The following is a 17,891-nucleotide window of genomic DNA, read 5'->3' on the forward strand; positions in this document are numbered from 1 at the left end:
AAAACCGACAAAGGTCGAGTCTTTTCCAAGGGACTTTATTATACCCTTATGTTTGATTATCATGGAACTTACCATGCTTTATACTTTGTAGCTTCTTATTTGAGGACACACCCGAAGATGACACGGGCCCTCCACACGTATGTCCATGGCTAAAAGGGTGACGCATGCCCTTGTTCAGGATCCTATCAACTGTGCCAACACTGTAGGAAGTACAGTTACGCTTGATAAGATTTTATACAAAGACGCCCGCCATTGTGACGAATTTTGTTCAACAACGCCACCACTTTATTGAAACATCATGACAGAAACTTTACGGGAGAAATAGACTGAGATACGTTGATAGTGTTTGTCTGCGCAGTGATTTTTCATATATAATCATTTTTCATTTATAAATATTCGTTTCTTGTAAATAAATTTGTATATATTTTCTGTTCTGAGTTGTTGGTTGTTTTAGATAGTAATTGTGGTCGGCCTGGTATCCCATCGTAGTCCCTATTGTGACACTTGGTAATCAACATGGGTTTCTTGACGAAAGGAAATATCGACTCAAATTGTATAAAAATACTGTTTCACAATAATAACAACAGTAAGCTACTGTCAAATATATATAATTTTATTCAGCACTATAAATTTGTAAGACAATAATTCGTTTAAAAATACTTACAATTTGCTATTCCAAATTATTAAAGGATACATAAAAATAGTTATTCTTTGTCAGTGCATTTAATGTACACGAATGAAAGGCTGATTTACAGTTAAGTTTATATTACATCAATAAATATGTCCAATTTTGCAAAGTCACGCGTATTACGTAGCAGAAATTAAATTTGAAATTGGTAGTTTTGTGTTATCATGTGGTTAATGTATCCGGTGAAAGACACGAAATGTTAATTTTCATGAGTATACATAACGGATAGGAAACCGGACATTTAAGGTATTACCGTCCTAATGGGCACGATAAGGAACTAAAAAAATGACATCATAGGTCAGATTTATACCTTAAAGTACACATGTATGCAAAATTTAAACAAAGTTTACCGTACGGAAATCAAGTTATGGCCACTTTTCTGAACTCAAGCTAGGATGTTATGAGGGCCCTTTTTTAGAAATGAGGAACTTTTAAATAATCTGCAATAACATTCTAATGAAAAATGTTTTTCCATTAATTTTTGGTAAGAAACAAATAATACCATTCAGCTAACAATCCACATAAGCAAAATAATGGTTTCTACTTAAAATTTATGAAATCTGTTTAAAAATGTTACCCTACCCCACCCATTTTTACCACGTGTTTGACCATTTTCCTACTTAGGGAGCCCAATTTAAAAAATCCTTAAAATTTACCCAAATGAGTGCCTGTTTTCAAAGTTTCCCTAAATTTTTAAAGATGTATATTGGTTGATCTTGTCAAATATGAAATACTTTTACCGTCTAGTTTTGATTTTATGACACTTTGAAAATATTAGGTACCATATTTATTAGTAGATTTAGCATAATTTAGCCAATAAATACATATATAAATTAAAAAATCAAAATTAAACACTTTTTTCTCTCCAAATGGGACATTTGAGAGATACATAAATAATGTTAAAGAAAAAAAAATGAAAAAAAAGTTGACCCTTATAGGGATATGAACCCATCGGCCTCAATTTTTCAATATAGTTAAACAATAAGTTCTAAGCCTATTTGAAATAATCTTAAAGCGGAGGTAATGCATTAGGATGGTAAACCTTTAGGTGACAAAGGAGTCAATTATACTTGAAAATTCCTAAAATGAGATATTTTTGCAAGTAAGATTTTAAATTCAACCTTTTCTGAACAATATTCGTGATTTTTAATTTTTTGGAACAATTAGGTTTCCAAAAATTGTGTTTTTAAACGTTTTAAAACTGAACTTGTACCATTTTTATTCTGCTATTCGCGTTTAACATGTCATTATCGGATAACGGCCCCGCCCCCTGTTTGAGGCATACAATAGGGAAATCGTAATTCCTTATATGCGTGAATTACCGGTCCATACTGGTCCATACTACTCGTAATTCATGTATCGTACAAATACCGTACATCTTTTATGAATATCGACTACCTTTTATTTAGCCTTTTTTATAAAATAAGAAATTGTCGGCCAATGTACGTAACATACTGTATGAAACATAAATAATTAAGCATAGCGGCAAATCGCACGACCACGGGGTTGATTAAAAATATAGTTGCTAAAATATCCATAATGTGTGAAAATAATTTGTCTGTCCCGTAAATCTGATAGATATTACATTGAGTCTATGGACTTTTGCACGGATTCAAGGCTTGCTTTACATTCAACCTCGTTTTCTAACAATGTCAAGTAAAACAACAACAAAAACAGACAACATTTTTTATGTGAACGCCTATATGACTTGTGGTAAGGTGTCCTGACAAATTTCTAAACCATTTTAGGTTGTCTAAGGATGATTATTTCTCTATGAATCAATAAAAAAAGATAATAAAATATTTTATCAGTGCATGCTCTGAATAAATTGTTCGCCAGTAAATCGAACACAGTACTAATAAACCTGGGACAAAGCATGGAATTTATTGTATATCCCAGTAAATGGATCTCTATGTCGTGCATAGATGATATTCTTGTTAATAGAAGTCAAGAAGGTCAGATCATAATGATCGAGTGATACCTTTTATTTCTATTAAAATATGTGAAGCATTTATATCATTTTGGAGGAAAAATATATAATATCCCGTTCTTATTTGTACATCTACCATGGACTTTAAAAGACTGTCAGAAGCTCAGTTTTTTTGTTATTTTAATTTATATTTTAACGGTAATTCATACACGAATACACAGACAGAGTGACACTGGTATAATATAATAATAATGCTGATGATAATAATAATAAACTTCAAAAGTGGAACAATTAAAGGTGCGCTAATACGTTCCATTTTCCCCCACCGAGTGCCTCAAATTTTACCGAAATCACGTGACATGTGCGACCCATACCAGACGGACGGTAAATCACGTTAAGATTTGAAGAAATTTCTGTTAATCAGCAACTTTTTGATTGGTCAAATGTCACTGGGTCATAAAATGTTGTTAGAGTATGTAACCGCAACTTGTGACCCTCTCTGGTGCGATATTTGTGTATTATGCAATTATTTAGCGTGAAACGTAGGGGTCCGAGAGAGAACAGCCGATTTATGACACTTCGTTTGATGCGGGTCGAACTAACTTTGAATCGGCATAAACTTTTTTAATAATCAAGCAATTAACATGCGGTTTAAAGCACATGAAAGGGAATTCATTTATGGAGGGAACCGTGTCAGGGATTTTTGTTTGCTCAATCAGCGACTTAATTATCTTTAATTACGTAATATGTATGGTGAAAAAAGTCGCATAAAATGTTTGACGTTACGTAATATTTTTTTTGAGAAAAGATAGAAAATATTTGAGACACGGTTCCCCAGATATTATAAGTATGTTTATTTTCCAAAAGTTTGATGACAAAAAAAATAAAAAATGACTTTGATATGACGATTTAAAATTTTATGATTTTTATTAAAAATCAATCATTTACAAAGGAATTGTTTTCGAATATGTTATTTTTTATGATGATCAACGACATTTAATGCACAAAGATTAAATAAATAACAATTATTACTAAAATAAGTTGGTTTAAATGACATTTATGTGAGTACCACGGAAAGTGTCTGTTGTCACCTTTAGTATAAAATAGGATTTTTCTCAATATCAGTAGCTTTGTGTTAGATTAGGAATCTTCTTAGCATTTGGGAAACCCTGAATTTTTTTCAATGACAAAAGTTTTTTTCTAAATAGACTAAAATTTTTAATCAAATTAAAGGGCTCTATTTTTTGGTTTTAAAATTTTTTAAACGTTATGATAGTAATTATGTTTTGCAGGGAATTATGGTTAACTATTTAGAGTATTTTAAAATTTTTTTTAAAAATATATTTTTATATATTAAAATTGGGAAAAAATTTATTTTCAAAACCTTTTTAATCTGTTTATGTTTAAAAATACTTTTCTTATCATTGTAATGTTTCTTAATTTTAAAAAAAGAATAATTTTAGTGATTTTAATTTGTTTAAACGATTTTAAAATTTTGTTCAATCATTTTTGTTGCATTAGCATTTTTTTTTTTAAAACTTTAAATTGCAATGAAATTTAAAGGCCTTATTCATTAATTTTTGTTCTCTAAATAACATTTGTCATGTTCTGTGAGGATTATAAGATAATGAATAAAATATCAAGTTTTCATTTAGCAATAGTTTATACATTTTATGTGTTTTGTTTTTCTAGTTAAAAATTTTTAACACCAGGTCACAAATGGTAGATATATTGATTGAATGTGTGAATTATGTATGTGTTTATCTTATTTGTTTTCCGCCAAACTGATTTTATTTACAGCCTGTTGAAACGTAAAAAGGAAAGACCAAACCTTACTCAATATGGATATAAGATACCGGTTCGCCTTGATTTATGTTGTCCTAGTTTTCATAACATTCACTGCAGTAAGAGGACAATTCTGCAAGAAAGACAGAGGACGGTGTAAAGACACAAATATAATACCGGAAAGGGAGGGCGCTGTGCCCGTATAAAAAGTGGTTTTTGTGATGTGATTGGTGCTTGCAACTGTAGATGTTGGACTGGGCAAGCTCAGGGATGGACAAAATTGATTAATGGATAAGTTTGAACGAGTGCAAATTATACAACCAACCGAACAAACAAAACAACAGTGTAAATTTGAATATATTAACTTGCAACGATAAGAACATTTTGATTATAGTTGATTGTTTTTAACTTGAACAAATTTTTAATGTTGCTGAAGTACTTTCAAATATTTTAATATCTAATTTTCAAAAACAGTCGTATATATGTGCAAACTGTAAATATGTATAGTTTCAATAAATTTTATGTATCATTATATTGTATCTGTATAGGATGTTTTCAAAGGCTAACAATTTCCAAGCAGTACTTGTACATGGAAATGATATGATTTATGTAGCAGATATACATTGTATTTCGAATATAAAATGATAACACAAATATTTACAGACAAGAAAGACCTTTAGTGAAAAGAATGCGGGGGAAGGGGTTTTTCTGGTTTAAGAAGGGATGGGAAGATGGGTTTCACTGTCCCCTTATCTCTCATGAACATACCCAATCAACCGATCCCAACCGTTCGTTTTTTGCGTGACTTCCAAAGGGACAAAAAAATAAAAAAATTTCTGGTTTTACTTAAGCCCGTTTCTTGGGGCACTTTTGATTTTTGTTTTCTGGGAAAAACTAAAAAATTTAAATTAGGAAAAAAAGATTTATTCAAAGCAAAACAAAACAAAACAACAAAAAAACAACAAAACTTTAAAAACATTATAAAAGCATAATGTTGAGATACTACATTTTTTATTGATCTAAATTGAAATTATAGTACCCTTTAATTCCCTTGATTTATAAAAAAGTTCTATATCTCAAATTTCTTTTCAAAAAAAATTAATTAAAATTTTAATAAATTTTTTCTAAAAAATGAATTTAAGCATGAAAAGGACTGCTTAAACTGTACTTTTAAAGGAAAAAAACGGTAATAAAAAACCCGGTAAAAATTTGTCAACAAAATAGGCGGATATATTAATTATGTAAAGCTGTCACCGGACACACGAGTAAGATATGCCTAATTTAGTTAATTGATGGGCATGTCATCACATGAGCGGTGATTGTACCTATAGCGAGTAAACATAATTGTTGATTTAATTGTTAGCTGTCCGGAAACGCATATTTGCAGTTATGAATTATGGGTTAATAAAGTTTAAGGCGTATAATATTTTACTATTTAAGGTAAGCAAAATATTACATTTTCTAGTGTGGTTTTTGATGTTAAATAGACTCACTCACTCAGGTTAAATTATGCTAAATACGCAGTTGACATTAATTCTTATTGCTTTACGTATTTGTTTAAGTATTGTGAAATTGTTAAAGACACTGATTAAGCAATTGTTTTATTTTATAGAATAATATCTTATACTAAATAAATACATATATCTGACGTTTATGAACTTGATATTGTGTTGACTAATTACCGTCTAATTACCGTTATCCTACAACTTGAATCTTTCAATTGAATTAGGTAGTAACTAACTGCAGCCCTAAGGTAGTCTTACTGTAATGCTTTTCGGCAAAAAATCTCTAACATCGGCCAATATCGTAGCAACATCGGTTATTTCCGGAACTTTATTTTTTTCAAAATTGGCATTAGATTATTTGCAATCACTCATCCTTTATCGTTTTGCACAAAATTCCGGTTATAAACGGTTAAAAATTATTGAATACCGAAAATTATGAAAAGTAACGTTCATGATATTACCGGTTTATTACGATATTTGCCGATGTTAGAAAATTGTTGGCAGTAAGACATTTAATTGAAAAGCTACCAGAACAATGTTGAAACTACAAGACACTAAAAGCAGGGACTGTAATCTTATAGATACTGATTTTCAGTTAGTTATGTTTACGTCCCTTGTCATGTACGGACCATATATACGAATTTTCAGGAATATGATAAAACAAATATTAATATGTAAAAAAGCTAAATGTTACTGGTTGATAATGGCTAGAATTTATAAAAGGCATAACATGTATTGAGTTTCGGTCAAGTCTTATACATTTCCTCTTTCCCCATTTAAAGTGTTATTTATTTCTTTTCAAATATTGTAAACAGATATTGTCAGAATGGTACTTTACATATTAAAATCATTCTTTTTCTCGTCAGTTAATAATGTATTTTTTATTGTTGGTATAGTGTGATTACCCACTAATAGATCAAATGTCGTAATGCCAAAAGGTATATATCAAATTATCATTGTCTCGAACATTTGTCAAAATTTGTTGTTATTCAGCGTCGACGAATTGTGTTTTTGGAAAATTTGTCGTATATATCATTCATTTGTGTTTAATATTTATTGAAAACCTTAACCTTTGTAGATGTTTTTCATTTGTATTCAATAACTTAGAATTGTATTAAATAACAATGACGTTAAAAAGAGTGCATTGTGGTTATATTAAATGCCATATGACAACATTGTCTCCTGTATAAAGTAAACTTACTGTCCTAGCCTAAATTATTTCACACCTTTCAGTGATTTCACCATGTGATCTCCAACTTTAATTCATTATGAGATTCAATCCTATCAATTTAACCTCGTTTTCATTTTTGCCAGTCCAAATATTCATTGAATATCATATCAATATTGCACTCCGTATGGCCTCGTTCTCATTTTCAGATTTAAAAACAATATCAAAATCATATTGTTTTCGACGGAACAAAGGGTAGGTAAAATATTGAACATTTGGTGGTGATTAAAATGATGTAATTGTTGCGTACAATACTAATTCTCATAAACTCGTAAATAGCTGTAAATTCGGCTAGCTAGTCAAATATACGGCTGACACCAAAGATGTATACTAAAAAGTTATTTAGAATGGGAGATCACATGGTACAATGGCTCGAAGTTCATTGATTATATTTTATATGGTTTAAAAAAAATCAGTTTAAATGACAGCGAAAAATCCCCCAGAACAATGTTCAAGAGTTTTTTGAAAAATAATAACATATGTACGTCAACTTGATTTACATAAACCTCCGCAATTTGTACCGGATGCTTTCAATGACTATGTCGGAGATGTGATACAGGTAGTATAAATTACAAAGTATTTTCTCATTGTTGATAACCAAAAAGATTTTGGGATAACAAGGTGATTTATCAGAATAATTTATTCAGGGGGGGGGGGGGGTGAGAGTCTCAAATATAGGAGCACAATCAAGACATTTTGTAATTGTAAGTTTAAAATATTAAACGGATTAGATTATATAGAGAAATAATATAAACATTGTTTTGAAGTGTTTTAACGATAAAAGTACCTTTCAGAGAAAGGTTATTTCGTTATTAAACATTTGCATTGGAATTTTATAGAGAATGTTAGGAAAAATATTAAAAAATATCAATGTATTTGAAAGTAGTGTATATATTCATTTTTATAGTAATTAATTTCTTGATACATGTAGTTAATTTCACAAAAGGATAAACAAATTAATATAATTTAAAAACTAAAGAAATCATTTTCTTCCAGCCTGTGAGTAAGCGAAAAGAGACAATAATCTAAATACTAGAAACTCAAGCTTGTATCTTCGAGAAAATGAAGTTTGTATTGCATACTCTGCAAGCAACTTGCATAGTGCTTCTTATTGCTGTATGTGTGCAGGAGATAGTTTGCCAAAGATGCCAAATGATTGGACATTCATGTCGAGATACTGGGCCTTTCTTTGGAGGGAACGGTCGTTGTGCGAGAAGCAGGCCGTCTTTTAGCTGTATAAGGATTGGGAGAAAGTGTCGATGTCGATCGTCGATGATTCTGAACATTACCCCACCACCTCAACTAGTTGGCACAGTTGGCGAGTCAACTAATATAACGGAATCTATGTAAGTGACTTCAAATATTGGTCATTTGTGCCTTCAGTTACATAGAATGATTAAAAATGACTTTGATATGTTTAATCAGTGCATGTGAGTAAATACAGTTTTCAGTATAATTAAAACGTCGTATTGTTTAGTATAAGTGCAGGTGGTAAAATATTATCAGGCTGTTAAAACATTTTAATTTACATATCGTGAGTAATTCTTCTATATCAACATTTTGTCTATTATATTTACGTAAGAAAAACCCTTCATACAATCTCTAAATTCAATTAGGACAGCAATATTGAAAGTTAAACGCTTAGACGAAAATAAATTCATTGACATGTAATTAAAAACTAACACCAAGTTAAAGATACTTTTTAATATATGTATTTGAGAAAGAAAGGAAACAATATATAAAACAAAAATATATACTATATTATACTGTAGCAAATCAATGGAACTTTATCAAGCTTTAAACTGAATTTCGATCCTCGATCTTCGATGTCAGTGTTTTAGTAAATCATACATTTTTGTTTTGCAATTTCAACTGTATTTATTCTCTCAATGCAATTGTCGCGACACGTAATTCGATATCATTAATATATCATTTACTTAAATACTTCTGTTCTGAAATAACAATGATTGTTACAATAGCATATTCATATGAGCAGGGATTTGTTCAGAGTCATTCATCATAAGGTTAGATTATTATAACGGAAATAAAATAATTCTTATACCTGAAATTGTGTGGAATTGATAAATCTGTTTAGGAATATAATTAAAGCACAATCAATAACGTTACCTTTTCGTATGTTAATGAAGTTGATAACTTTTATTTTCAGAACAAGAATCGAATAAGACAACAAAAGCAGACACAGTAAACACTGGACCAATAATGAATATGCATAGATTTAAAACAGTGTTGATGATTTTTATTTTGTTCGTTGTTTTACAAGAAGTGGTTGGGCAGAAGTGTGTACGGCGGGGATATAGATGCCGAGATCGCAAACCACCAGGAAACGACCATGGGCTGTGTGAAAGTACAGGATCTTCGTATAGATGTATTAGGATAGGCAGATACTGCAGATGTCAGTCAACAGAAGTATTGAACGATCCTGCACCGTTTCCTACAGAATCTACTGATGACTTTTTCATCGATATTGACATAAATAAATGAGTTTAGACGAAAAGGAAACACATGCTCTGTGTAACTTACCACTGCGTTATAATAATCAAGACTGGATTTTATTCCACTTGAATAAACGTATTTTAACATAATGTTTTGTCGTGTCTTTACAAGCTTTTGTGTTTTCATCATAGAATTTATAAACAATTTAATACAAACAATGTAAGCAGAAACACATTTTAATGATTATCTTATTCGGTACATTTCTCTAAATTGCTCTTGCATGTTGGTAAATAAATAAATGTTTCATATATTTGTTTATATTTTCATTATAGAAACATGAAATAATAAAACGTTTCTTATCAAATAACTTTTCATTCATTTCTTTTCCTTGTTTCATTTTCAAATGTGTTCCTTTTGTTTAGAATAAATTGTAAACGGAAATTATATCTTATTTCTTAAAGATCCTGTAACTCAATTTTTATATGTTTTTTTATCATAAATATAATAGTGCTCAAATGAACATTGATCAATATTGTATGTTCCAAAAAGCATTATTTGTAAAGATATCAACGAATTTACATTTCATGTTAATAAAGGGAGGTAATTAGAAATTTATTTTCTATAAAGTCTAAGTGAAACTTTTCAATAAGAAATGAATGCATATATTTTAATGATTACATATAATGTGGACAAATATTTCCACGAAGGCCGTAGAACTGAGTGGTTAATTTGTTTGCATCAAAACGACAAAACCGGTGTTAAATAGCCGATAAACACCGCTCAGACCGATATTATTTCGATTCTAACAAGATAAAATAAGGAAGATCACTTATCTTATTTTTTCAAGCGGAAATAAATTCTGGTGCCGATTTTCGTTTAACGCTGTTCGATTTCGCACCCTACTGTTGCTAAGATATAGAAATTATTAAACAAAAGAAATAATAAGAAAAAAATTATTTTATCAAGTTTTCAAAAACAAAAACTTACGTCTTAGAATGGATTGTTTTGTGTTTACACCAGTGCCCAATTTATCATTCTTGAATGTTTGAAATGACGTCAGTGTTTATGAATGAGATGTATACTTAGGATGACGTCATTACGCTGCTTACGGATTGGCACCGTTTTGACAAAATATTTATTAACTGATATGGATCAAATCTGTGGTGTTAGTGTATGTCAGATATTATTTCAGTATTGTATGAAAAGAAAAAAATGATAAGAATTGAAAATATAAATGAAAATTGCTTTTTTATTGTTGCTTTAAAAGGCTTTGTAAACTATATAGTCGAGGGAGAAAACACAACAGCCCCATATACAAGTAGTCCCTAACCAGTGTTTATTGGCAGTTTAACACCGGTTTTTTCTTCTTTGTCTATAGTGACAAAATCACGAGGAATGTTAGAATAAAATGTTTTTAACTTCTTTCAAAGACTGTAGACTATTATTAAATTCATGTTAATGAGAAAAATTTAAATTTAATGACAAACCCTTTCAGTAGCAATGTCTTTATTGCTCATGCTATATTGTTATTCATAACATAGGAGTCATAAGTAAAGGCGTTTTCTTTAAAATGCAAAGATGTCTCGGTTTTGGTCTCTGACTTTCTATGAAACGCAGACCGGATTCTTTCTTTTTTTGGGAGTGGGGGGGGGGGCTCAGTTTTTGTATTAAAAATGGATTGCTTCTAATGTAAAATCTAGGCAGAACAACTACACAAATTCGCCAGATGAAATGGTAAGACTATAAAGATGTTTGCGACGATGCTTAACCCTAGCGGTTAAAACAAATTTTATTGCCTGTACCAAGGACTAAGGTGTAATCACTGTAACGTGTGACATTCGGAGCATGATCTTAGATACTGTAAAGCTAAAACACACTTCCTCTTATGATAAAGAAAACTGATCAGCTTGTCGCAATTCAAATACTACTCAAACTTATTTTCGCGCACAATATAATGTTTCACATGTCTGATTATAATGTTTTTTTCCACTCTTGTACGGAGTTCTTTGGTAAAAAGGGATTCCAAAATATTGACATTAAATGATCATCGGCTATGAGGTTATTCTTTAACCTAGACTATCCATTAGAGATAAAGAACAACGCAATATCTCAAGCTCCTTGAACCAGTTTTAACAGTATTCAATTTTCAACATGTTTATTATTTGAAATCCAGGCATATAACACACAATCAATTGAATCAGTAAATTTGTCTGCGATATGATAAAATCCTTTTTACTGTTAGACCATTCTTCTTGAAGTTGAATCTTTTAAATAGTATTGTAAATTGATGTTGGAAACGTATTTGAAATTAAATGAATAAAATCAGGTTTGTGTCCTGCGATGTACAAGTAAACTGATGCAGTCTTAATCTATGTAAGTCTCAAATGTGTCAGTAACTTGTTATCTTTTAAGTGGTATTTCTTTTGTCAATGGTACTTAATATCAATGACACATCTTACCGATAGAAAATATTTATTCTGCTTGATACTGATATAAAATATGGCACACATTATTTCAATTACGAGTATATTAATTGCAATGAATTATGTAATTCAAGTAATTGAACGTTCATGTAATAACTCTTAATATCTATATATTTTCAAAATGTCAACCGATTTCGGAGCGAATTCCAGATTTCTCATTTCAGGAAATAAATTACTATTCATAAGGTAATTATCATTTCGGTAATTTGTAATCATGTGAAATTTTCTAGAAATAGTCATATATTAAATGAGCATTTTTGGTTTATCCATAATGACGGAATTCAGTCTAGAATATTTTTTATCCATAAAAAAGAAAGAAATGTACTATTTGCCATGATACAAAATATTTTTTCTTCATTTTGTTTCTTTATTTATACTGAGAAATTGTTAGAAATACCGTAAGAGGAAATTGTACATGTATTGTTGCCAACTAAAGCGTAACACACTCGGAATAAATCCGAATTTAAATACGAGATGTCGTGCACACTTCTTCAGTATTGTCGAATTACCGTCGTGACTAACAGTCAGTAGTACTTAAATTGCCCATCCTTCGCCACACCCCTGTAGCAAGTTTTTTTCATCGTTTATGGTTGATGCCTTGATGTTATAGCATTTAATTAAGTTATTCACTCAACCATGAATATATCTTGTTTCTACTGGTGTATTGTACAGTAAACTGTTGTTTGTGTCATATGCTTTTGTGTAAAAGTGCCAGACTTATTTTATTTTGTATATTTTGCAGGAATACTGAAGAAAACATAAAGAGTCTCCCAATGCATTTGACTAACCAGTTTAAGACCATGCACCATGTGATTCTCAAGTTGAAGTGTTAACGTGCAAGAATGGTGATTGTGAACAATTGCATATTATATACTGAATCATCTTTTGCAAATAATGGAACAGTGTGTTATGACAATGGTGTGACAATGGCGTAAAGTTTACTACGTCGGAAAATTGTGTAATATATGGTGTTACATATATTTCAATGTTTATATACAAAAGTATCATTGTGAGACTCGGTTATGTGTGGTTATTATCTGCAATTTAAGTGATTCAAACATTTTAAGTCCGACCGAGTACGGCGGCGAACAGACGTTATTGTTTTCATTGTCCAAACTCATTCTTTAATGGTTTGTTGAACTTTAATTCTGTAAATATGTTCGGCTATGTTCTGTGTTTGTGACAGCCCTCCAAATGTCCCAGCATCTTTCAGATTATGTTGCTTTGGTTAGACCTTTGTGGAAGAATGGTTGGTATACTGGTTATTGTTGTGGCCGTGATAAGTTTATAGTAGACTAGGCCTAGATTCGGGTAACTAGGTCTCGCCCTTTGTGTTCTTGAAAGACCTAGTTTTGTAATTGGGCACCAGTTAAAGTCGTCATATTGGATCCAATTTTAAGGCTGATTATTCGGTTGTTGATCTTTGCTCCCACTGAGAGTTTCTTTGTCGGAGAGTATTAAAGCTCACCCTTCCGGAAACTTTTCACAGGGGTCGCTTTTCGACTCATTTGTATAGGTCTTGGTCAGAGCCTCATTGGAGCACCATTCCTAGACTTGAGCGGCCATAAATAGCCAACTTGATAAACAATTTTTCTCAGTTATCTGATAATCACGTATATTTGTGACGTCATTAATGTATCTTGATTGTACTGTCTCAAATTGCTGTTCTTTTGTGTTTTCTTATTCTGTGTTAATGCAATTAAGTGAACGACACTTCAGGTTTTAGGTCTTTATAAATAAAATAGATAAATGATTCTTATTTTTAAGTAAAAGCAACTTCTTCTCCAAAAATGTCATGAAAATTATGGAGAACATTTCATTTTATGCTATTATTTTTGTAATTTATTTTTAGTTTAATGATAATTCAAATTAATTTCGCGAATTTGATTGGCTTAAACACTTTGTATACGATGCCGTATAAACCTTGAAGAACCGAAACACGCAGCAATGTATTTCTACTTCATAGACAGCCACCTATGTGTTAGCATTTAATTTACCATTTGGTTCTTTTCGTGATGGCAAATTTGATTCAAATTACATTACTTGAAATGAATAGTTAACGGTACACAGCTATGAAGACTTGATAATTAAATTACTTTTAATAACTTTATTCGCGCTTCATTTAAAATCAGTCTAAAGTTGCAAATGTGTCGTCAAGAACAATTTACATTTATATAATATTGTTATAATATTGTTATATAACTTGTTGACTGGAGGGTATACGGGAGGATATAGCCTTGCTGACTTACAGTAGTAGTATCTTTATTTACATCTCATCATTGCATATACATGTTAAAACATACATATATCTTTTAAAACAGAATAAATAGATGCAATGCCATTCCATATGGAATTATAAGGGATGGTCATAAGAAACTACTTTAAAATCGAACAGTTTATCTAAACTAAACATGGTGTTTAAAAACTGTACAAGAAAAACACAAAAAATATTTCTAGTAAAACGTATATCAGAATAAAGTAAAAAAGACACGAAGAATGTAACATGTATTAATATACATGTAACTCTCGGCTTAGCGCCGCGGGTTATAATTATCTTATTCAGTCTATATTCTCCCGTTTACCTCGCCAGCAACTTAAATAACTAATAATATATAACCATTTACAGCCATCTCATTAACGCCTAAAATTACAATGCTGTTATGTTAGACTAATAACTTATTATAATAATTGTAGCAAATTGTTATATTGGTAATGTGTTATGCAGGAACTTGATGGTTTTTTTTAATTTAGATTTAAGTATATATTACTTGAAATAAATCATATCAACACCTCTTGTGGGAGTCTGTGTTTATGTAAGTACCATTTTCTTAAAACTGTAAATGATATTTTAAGTAGTAGTTTCACCATGTTAGTTCAACCATCTTTATTGCATAAACAGTTTTTTTTATTTAAATTGTAATATATATCTATAACAACTATTCATTAATTTTTGTTTCCTAAATAACGTTTGACATGTGCTGTGGGGATTATAACATTATAAATAAAATATCAAGTTTACATTTATAAATAGTTTATATATCTTATGCGTGTGTTTTTTGTCTAATGAAAAAGTTTTATATATTGAGTGATACATTGATTTCAATGGAATGTATGAATTCCTATTACATCATCGGCAACCAATTTTATTTACAGCCTGTTGAAACGAAATAAAAAGGAAAGGCCAACACTTACTCAGTATGGATTCAAAATACCGGTTCGCCTTGATTTATGTTGTCCTCGTTTTGATAACAATATCTGCAGTAAGAGGACAAAAGTGTAAGAAAGTCAGAGGACGGTGTAAAGACACAAATATAATACCAGGAAAGGGAGGGCGCTGTGCACGTATAAAAAATGGTTTTTGTGGTATGATTGGTGCTCGCAAATGTAGATGCAGGACTGGGCAAGCTCAGGGATGGACAAAATTGATTAATGGATAAGTTTGAACGAGTGCAAATTATACAACCAACCGAACAAACAAACAACAGTGTAAATTTGAATATATTTACTGGCAAATGTAGAACATTTTGACTATAGTCGATTGCGTTTAACTTGAACAAACTTATAATGACGCTGAAGTACTTTGAAATATTTTAACATCTGAATTTAAAAATCAGTCGTATATACGTGCAAACTGTAAATATGTATTGTTTCAATAAAATTTATCTATCATTATTTTGTTACACTGTTTTTAGCGATGAACACAGGGTTTTCATGATGACAAGAGCGTTGCAAATAGAGATTATACAATTACCGGGAACATTATCTGAGTTGCATCATTGATCATTATTAAGGAATATGTCATATACATGTGAACAACTGTTAGATGCAATTATATTTGTTGGTAATTTTGATAGAACCAAATAGATCTATTTACTTTTATAAATTATGCAGGAGAAAAGGGAAACAAAACATCAATTGGCATTTTTATAGAATGTTTTCAAAGGCTAACAATTTGCAAGCTATACATGTGCACGGCAATAATATAATTTATGTAGAAGATATATTTCGAATAACACAAATTTATTTCATAAATTTGGTAAAAAAAAGACCTCTTTTTTTTGCTGAATGATTCGTTAACTGGTTTTAGGTGGGAGGGGTCATGAGAGATGTTGCACTTCACATTATCTCTCATGAACAGACCCAAGTAAACCGAGACCCAAATCTTCTGTTAATTGTGTTGTTTTCATTGCATCCGATGGATCGTACCTATTCAAGATTTTCATAGTCGTAAACTAATAATCTGCGTTGGTATCGAAATGCACAGGCGCTATTCATTCAACCAAAGCGTTAAAGATTTGACAATCAGTTTCGCTTGACACCCATGCAAATATTACTGACACAATCATATTCTTACGGTCTGTCAATTTGTAATTAATTAATGAATTTTCGTAATACCGTTCATTAATTCATTTATATTTAATGTAATGCTGTTGACTTAAGCCTGCACGCAACACTTCATGTTTGTTGTTCTATATGCAATTGTAATGTTTTAAATTTTAGGATCTTTATACACAGTGATTCTATAAAATGTTATTTCACAATTATCATTTGCCAAATATCGTAATTAAATATCTAATCGTGCTTATACCGTGCATGATGTAACGCAGGATGTGCAATTCAACTGTATAATAGTAACTGCGATCGTGCAATTTCTACTGCCATAATAAGAAACAAGTGTCGTTATCATATTTTATATGTATTGTATTATATATGTATATTATGTTTTAATGAGATAACCTTCGTTGCTTCAGTGCTTTATTCACGAATTCGGCGTTACCTCGTAAAAATAGTTTTAATTACGTTCTATCTGCAAAATTAGGTGAAATATGACACGAGTAGATTGGAAAATGCCTCAGGTATACGGAATATAAGAAATCATAAAGTTATATGTACGTAATTGTATTTAAAGATATCAACGAAACAAAAACTCGCCATCAATACGCTAGTCAAGTCGTCCTTTTCACTAATGATCTTGAAAAATAGACATTTTCACGGAAATTTTTTTGATGAGGTGTAAAGTATAATGTCTCAGCGACCGTATACGCTAATTTATTACTTCCAGTTTGGTGTACAATAAAAAATATTGATTCATTTACTTATCGCGGTGCCCGTTTCAGCCACTGAAATGCACAATTCTGCGTTACTTTTGCACAATTTCTGCTTTATTTGCACATTCCTGCGTTACTGGATATACACGGTGGTATTCCTACAATGAATTTAAGCATGAAGTTGCTTAACTACACTTGAATCCTTGAATTGTATTAGTTAGATACTAGAAATACCAAATTAAATACAAAAAATCTCTTACATCGGCCAATATCTTAGCAAATCGATTATTTCTGGAATTTTTTATAAGAAAAAAATCTTGGACATTAAATTATTTACAATCACTCATCCTTTATCGCTATGTACTAAATTCCAGTTATTAACGGTTATAATTATGGAATTCCGAAGATTGTGAAAAATAACTTTCCGGAAATGACCGATTTATTTAGATATTGGGCGATGTTAGAAAATTGTTTGCGGGAAATCATTGCAATAAGACGTCCTTAATTGAAAAGCTACCAACTACAAGACGAGGGATTCACAGACTAAAAGCAGGGACTATAAGCTTATAGATACTGATTTTTAGATAGTTATGTTTATGTCCCTTGTCATGTATATGCCATATATATGAATTTCAAGGAATACCAAATATTAAGATAAGTAAAAAGCTAAGCGTTACTAGTTGATAGATACGGCATAACATTTATTACGTTATCGTCAAGTTTCTTATGCATTTACTTTTTTCCATTCAAAGTGTTTTTATTCTTTTTTA

At 30.7% G+C, this 17,891-nt stretch overlaps 2 long non-coding RNA genes across 2 annotated transcripts; both read left to right on the top strand.

Annotated features, from left to right (window-relative positions):
- Positions 1–8,052: 8,052 nt before the first annotated feature.
- On the top strand, positions 8,053–9,658 carry LOC132748118 (uncharacterized). Its single transcript, XR_009628214.1, has 2 exons — positions 8,053–8,482; positions 9,304–9,658. It is a non-coding gene; the product is annotated as an uncharacterized LOC132748118 (long non-coding RNA).
- A 4,049-nt stretch (positions 9,659–13,707) lies between these two features.
- LOC132748113 (uncharacterized) lies at positions 13,708–15,742 on the top strand. The gene is made up of 2 exons (XR_009628211.1): positions 13,708–14,886; positions 15,227–15,742. It is a non-coding gene; the product is annotated as an uncharacterized LOC132748113 (long non-coding RNA).
- Positions 15,743–17,891: the final 2,149 nt, after the last annotated feature.

This window comes from Ruditapes philippinarum, unplaced genomic scaffold, assembly GCF_026571515.1.
Source record: "Ruditapes philippinarum isolate M1 unplaced genomic scaffold, ASM2657151v2 ctg4629_1_1_1_1, whole genome shotgun sequence".
Lineage (NCBI taxonomy): Eukaryota > Metazoa > Mollusca > Bivalvia > Venerida > Veneridae > Ruditapes > Ruditapes philippinarum.